We start from the raw sequence: 7,072 nt of genomic DNA on the forward strand, positions 1-7,072 counted from the left end.
GTTATTATGCCTCCGAATATGGATAGATAAAACCTTTTCTCTTTTTCTTTTTTTTCTTTTTTTTTTCTTTTTTTTAGATATGAACTAATGCCTATACTTACCTGGTTATCAATGTAGTTTATGAATAACGGATAAAGAGGCGCCAAAAAACGGCCGTTAAAAATTTCATAACCTTTTCGAGGTATCATTAATGTAAGCGGTTTGCAATGATCATGTGCCGTATATTGAGCCCCTCCCTTCCCCCTAAAAAAAAAAAAAAAAAACGCGGGCTTTCCTTATAATTAATACAAACTCGTTGTGTTTACAGGCCGATACTCTGCTGCAGTGTTTGCAACATTTATATATTATCGTTGGGATCCCTGGATAGGTCTCTCCCCCTGTCCCCACTACCCCCTCCCCTCTCCCCTCTCCCCTCTCCCCTCCCTCTCATCATCAAGCCCCGTTCGCATACGTGAATCCGGATCACAACGGTGTGGATTCCGACGAACGCGTGACGTCACCAGGGACACTTTTTAAAAAAAAATTCATCTCTCTCTTTCCCTCTTCCTTTCTCTAGCCTTACAGAGAATCATCATCAAAAAAAGCCATCATTATAAACAAAAAAAACCATCATTATAAATACCAATCATTCGTTGCTCTCACCACAGACACCACAGATTTGTCCGTTGGTGAAAATAACTCAAACCAGCTGTGATCATAACGAGCTAACCACGATGACCCAAACTACAACTATCTTCATCCGTCTCTTTATATCCGTAAGTATCCGTTTAACACATGATTGTCAGTATCTATATCCTCGGGATTATTATCGCCTAAGATAGATATATCTAAATGATATGAAGTAAGTAATGTAAGTAAGTCTACGATATGACTTTTTATTCTGTTTTCTCTTCTTTCAAGTGTGACTTTGCATTTTAAGTAAGGACTGATTTTCCATTTACTGTGAAAGGGGACGCGTATTCTTTACTGTGAGAAAGACATTGTTAACAGTATGTGTGTGTGTGTAGAAAGGTTTATGCATGTCATCCAGCTTAGAATAGAAAAAAGACATACATATGCATGGTCATTTACATATGGTGAAAGAGAGGATGACACAAAGAGAGAGAGAGAGGGAGGGAAGGAAGGAGGGAGGGGAGGGAGGAGAAGGGGAGAGAGAGAGAGGAGGAGGAGGAGAAGAAGAAGAAGAAGGAAGAGGAGAGGGAGGAAGGAGGAGAGAGAAAGAGAGAGGGAGAGACAAATAGACAGACAGACAAAGACAGAAAGAAAAATAAAAAGAGAAAAAGACAGACAGAGATAGGGCAAAGAGACAAACGCACAAAAAAAGAAACTGAAAAACGAACTGAGAGAGAAAGAGAGACGCAGAGAGATAGCCAAACAGACAGATTAGTAAAGATCTCAAAGACCCCACCCCCTCCCCCATCCCACGACCCCCCCCCCCCCCAAAAAAAAAAAAGAAAAAAAAAAGACATTCACCTCACAAGCACGCAAGACTTTAGGTTTCTCGTTAAACTTCTTTCTTCTAGAAAATCGATTTATCTTTCGGTTTCTCAAGAAATGTTATTCGCTTTTTGGTGCTTTCGATGTAAATTTTGTGTTCGTTTTGCTGTGTCGTCTTTTCCGTTTTATTCCTGTTGAATTATTGGTGTTTTTGTCGGGATTTTTTTTTCTCTCTGTTAGTACTGTTTTTTATTGTTATTGTTGCTTTATTATTTTATCATTTTTGTTGTTGTCATCATCATTATCATCACAATCTTCATTTTTATTATTATCACTATCATCATCTTCATCTTCATTATCTTCATCTTTATCTATCTTCATCTTCATCTTCATCACCACCACCATCACCATCACTACCACCATCCTTCACTATATCAAATATGCAACAGCACCACCATAGTTCTCATTATCACAATCACAATCACCCCCAGTGACAAAATAATAACCACCATCAACATAATAATCATCCCATTTAATCAAAATTTACAAATTAACCAAAATTAATTCAATTTCTCTCACTTTCGCCTCAACCACCGCTTGTAACAAGTCACCGCCGCTTGTGATAAATGTTAATACACGTTATGAATGGACTTTGATTAAGATCAAATTGTGGTTTAATAACAGCCCCGAGAAGTTATGTTCCCAGATTGTTCTTGGCTGTTCTGTGTTCCCACGTATGTTATCGGGTTTTTTGTTCTTGTTCAGTTGGGATCAAATGGCGTGTTTGTTGTTTGGGATTTTTTTTTTTTTTTTTTTTTGTGTAATAGTGGATAGCATGATGGCCATTGTTATTGTCATCAATTTGATTAAGATTGTTATTATCATCATTATTATTTTTGTATATATAAGTATATATGTATGTATATATATATATATATATATATATATATATATATATATATATATACATGTGTGTATATATATATATATATATATATATATATATATATATATATATATATATATATGTGTGTGTGTGTGTGTGTGTTGTGTGTGGTGTGTATATATATATATATATATATATATATATATATATATATATATATATATATGTGTGTGTGTGTGTGTGTGTGTGTGTGTGTGTGTGTGTGTGTGTTTGTGTGTGTATCTATATCTATCTATCTATCTCTCTATATATATATGTGTGTTTGTGTGAGTGTGTGTGTGTGTTTGTCTGTTGGTTATGCTTTTTTGCAATTATTTTTTATTTTATGTATAGTCTAGAATATAAAGTAATCTCAATCATGGTCACATGATTTCCTCTTCATTTCATTCTTATCTTTAGATCAAATAGAGTTATTAAGGGAGATATATAAATGCTATGACTGCTTTAATACTCGTAAGAGCAATTACTCTCGTGTTAAAAAAAGGGTAGCACAAACTCTTCAAAATTGGTCGTGTGAATAAAAAGCATTACAATTCAGATACAAATGTATGTATATTTTAGTGAGATACGAGTATTCTTCTTCCTCACCTCTTTTCCCCCTCCTCCTCCTTCTCCTTTTTCTCCTCCATCTCTTCCTCTTTTTCCTCCTGTTCTTAATGCTCCTCTCCCTCTCTTCTTCTATTCCTCTTCCTCCTCTTCATTCTCCACATCCTCCCCCATCCTCCTTCTCTTTCTTCGCTCCCTCCTCCTTTTCCTTCTTCTTCTCCTTCTCCTTCTCCTTCTCATCCTCCTTCTCCTCCTCCTTCTTCTTCTTCTTCTTCTTCTCCTCCTCCTCCTCCTCCTCCTCCTCCTCCTCCACCTTAACCTACGTTTTCCTACCACGCCTTCTATATCCTTTCCTTCCCCTTCCACAAAAAAGTTTAAAAAAAAGAAAGGGAAAACACAAAACAATCAACAACAAAAAATATTCGAAAGAAAAGACAAAAGCTCGAAATTTACCGGAAGTACCCCCTTCCCCTCCCCCTCCCCCCCTCAGCCCTTCCGGGCGAGAGGGACGCCGCGTCCAAAACGGCGCGAAAGACTAATTGCTGTTAATTTGTACTTGGCCAAGGCTGTGATTGCTGTTTCTCTCCCTGCCCACTATTTCACAGCAGCAACGTCACCAACCGTCTAGATATCACCATTCCTCTCCCCTCAGTTTATAACGAACAGTCGCAAATTGTAGCTTCGGGAAGGAGGCAGATTGCAATTACGACCGACAGATGGCAGAGCTGAAGCAGAGCCATCTATTGTCCGGATGCCACACAAGTCTCCCGTGCCGCGACGCGTTATCAAAATGTTGGCCAACTTTCTCGTAATGGAGACCACAAGACCACTGATGAATGCCGCAGGTGAACATGCTGGAATTAAACGTGAGAGATTAGATTCAGTGTTTTTTTGTTTTTATTTCTATCTTTCTTTCTTTTTTTACGTTTTTCTTCAGTGTGCGCCGCTTCTCCTTCCTACTCCTCCTTCGCTCCACCTTTTCTTCCCTTCATTTTCCTTTCTTTTTCTCTTTCTTTTCTTTCTTTCCTTCTTTGTTTTTATCTTCCTACTTCCCTTTCTGCTGTTCTTTATCCTTCTCCTCATCCTTTTTTTCCTCCTCCTACTGTTCCTCTTCTTCTTCTTCTTCTTCTTCTTCTTCTTCTCCTCCTCCTCCTCCTCCTCCTCCTCCTCTTCCTCTCCTCCTCTTCCTCTCCCCCTCTTCCTCTCCCTCTCCTCCTCTTCCTCATCATCATCTTCCTTCTCCTCTTCTTTATTCTTTTCCAACATTAGTACTTCATTTTCTGCCTCATAATCTCACAATCCTGTTTGTTTTCAAAGTTTGAATGTAATTAAATCTAACTAAAAAATCAAAATATTGAAATGACTGTTGATTATGCTCTCTCTCTCTCTCTCTCTCTCTCTCTCTCTCTCTCTCTCTCTCTCTCTCTCTCTCTCTCTCTCTCTCTCTCTCTCTCTCTCTCTCTCTCTCTCCTTCCCTCCTTTTCCCTTCCCATTCCTTCCTCCCCCCCCCCTCCTTCCCTTCTTCTCTCAGCCTTCCTTTACATAATACTTTCACACCTAACCCCCCCCCCTGCATCCCCACCCCCATTCCCACCGCCCCTTCTCTCCCACCCCATTACCTATTCCCTATCCTATTCTGCCCCCATTTCCTCCTTCATATCCCACCATTTATTTGCCCATTTCCTCCCTCCTTAATCCGCCAATCAACGAAAACGGGGGAAATTACGCGCGCGAAAAAGCAAAACAAGCGAAGTCCGACATGCGCATTTTTCTCCTTTTTTTAAGCTACTGCGGCCGTTACAGCGAGACAAATGACGAACGAGAACCGCAAGATATATTAAGAGGATGGGGGTTAGGGGGAGAGAGGAGAGGAAGGAGAGAGGGTGGGAGGAAGGTGGAGATGAGATATTGGGAAAGGAGATGGGGAAAGTGGGGAGATGGATGGGGAAAGAAGAAAGATGAGGAAAGGGAGAGGGAAAGGAAGAGAAGGGAGAATGAAGAATGGGGGAGGGAAGGAACGGGAAGTTATGAGGAGGGGAGAAGGGAGAATGGGGGAGAGAAGGAATGTTCAGATATGGGGAGGGGAGAACGGGAATGGGAGGGTAGGAATGAACAGATATGGCGAGGGGAGGAGGAGGAAAGGAGGATGCAGAAAGGATGAAGATTAGGAAAGGGGAAAAATAAGAGGAAAGTTACGAGAAGGGGAGGGGGAGGGGGGAGGTAGAGAGAGAGAGAGAGAGAGAGAGAGAATTGAAGTGATAGCTTGGAGGGGGGAGGGAGGGGAAGAATAGACATGGCTAGAGTAAGTGGAAAGATGATTGTAATGGGTTAACAACAAGGAGGGGAAATGGCGGGAAAGAATGGGAGAGTGGGGAGGAAAGATGGGGGAAACGGTGGGGAAGAAGGGGAGTGGTGGAAGTAGGGGAGAGGAGGGGGAGGTAAGATAAGGGGAATGGCGGGGAAGAGGGGGAAGGTGAATGGTGGGGAAGAGGGGGAGGGAGGGCAATGGTGGGAAAAGGGGGGGAATGATGGGTAAAAGCGGTGGAAGAGGGGGTTGGGTAGATGAGGGAAATGGCGGGGAAGAGGAAGGGGGGAGGGCAGATGAGGGGAATGGTGGGGAAGGGGAGGTGAGGGGAATAGCGGGGAAGAGGGGTAGGGAGTATTGGTAGAAGATAGGTGAGGGGAGAAAGTGGGGAGGAGGGGTAGAGGAGAGAATAAGCGGGCATAACACAAGGAGTTGAAGTGGGGAGGGGAAGAGGGAGAAGTTAGAGAAGGAGAAGAATAAGAAAGAATGGCTAGAAGGTTTAGTATGGGAAGAGGAGGAAGGAGGGGTAGAAAAGGGAGGGAGGAGAGTGAGGAAGAGGAGGAATTAGGGAGGAGTAGCCAGGGAAGAGGGGGGTGTAGAAGAGAAGGGTGGGAAAAGGAGGAGAGGAGAGCTGGGAGGGGGAAGAGGAAGGATTTGGGGAAGGAGGAAGAATGAATGGGGGAGGAAGAGGAGGGAGGAGAGGGGAGAGAGGAAAGAGGATGGAGGAAGAACGAATGGGGGAGGAAAAGGAGGGAGGAGAGGGGAGAGGGAGGATGACTGAGAGGGGAAAGAGGGAGGAGGACTGAGAGGAGAAAGAGGGAGGAGAAGGGCAGGAGAGCTGGGAGGGAGAAATGGGAGGAGAAGGATGGGGGGGGGGAGGGGAGAGAAGAGAGGGGGAAGGGGAAGAAGAAGTGGGAGAAGGAGAAGAGGAAGAGGAGTGAAGGAAGGGAGGGACGAGGTAGAGCGAGAAGAAAGAGAGAGGAGAGAGAGAGAGAGAGAGAGAGAGTAGAGGCAGAGGAAGAGAGGGGGAAGATGGAAGGAGAGGAGTGGGTAGAGGGAGGGAAAGAGGAGGGGGAGAGGGTGGTAATGGCGGCTGGGCTGGTTAGGTTTGTTCTTCTTACCTCGCTTTACTCTCTCTCTCTCTCTCTCTCTCTTTCTCTCTCTCTCTCTCTCTCTCTCTCTCTCTCTCTCTCTCTCTCTCTCTCTCTCTCTCTCTCTCTCTCTCTCTCTCTCTCTCTCTCTTTCTATCTATCTATATATCTCTCTCTCTCTTTCTCTTTCTCTCCCTGTCTCTCTCTCTCTCTCCCACACCTTCCTCCTTCCTTCCTTCCCCCCCTCCTTTCCCTTCTTCCCTTCCCCCCCTCTACCTCCCTCTACCTCCCCTCCCTCTACCTCCCCTCCCTCCATCCCTCCCACTTCTTCTCCTATCTCTCCTTCCTCCCTCCTTTCCCTTCCTCCTTCCCAATTCGACCTCCCCTCCCTCCTTCTCCCTCCCCTCCCTTCTTCTCCCTCCCCTCCCTCCCACTCGACCTCGTCTCCCTGCCCCCCTCCCCTCCCCTTTCTCACACTCTACCCCTCCTTCTTCCCCTTATACCCACCCTCCTCCCCATTTCCCCCCCTTCCCACACTCTCCCCCTCCGTCCCTCACTCCCCCCTCTTCCCCCCTCCCTCCACCCCATCTCTCACGACACCAATCAACTCAGCCAGTTCTTGCAACAGCCTCGTTACGTCGGGATTGCAAGGAGCGGCCCCGACTCGACCAGATTTTTGCCCCGTTCGCATGTCCGTGTGCACGCATGCGCTTACGTGAACGCATGCGAGGCGGGGGACAAGTGAGC

Source organism: Penaeus japonicus, unplaced genomic scaffold (assembly GCF_977035675.1).
Source record: "Penaeus japonicus unplaced genomic scaffold, GWHDUDI00000001_assembly GWHDUDI00000021, whole genome shotgun sequence".
Lineage (NCBI taxonomy): Eukaryota > Metazoa > Arthropoda > Malacostraca > Decapoda > Penaeidae > Penaeus > Penaeus japonicus.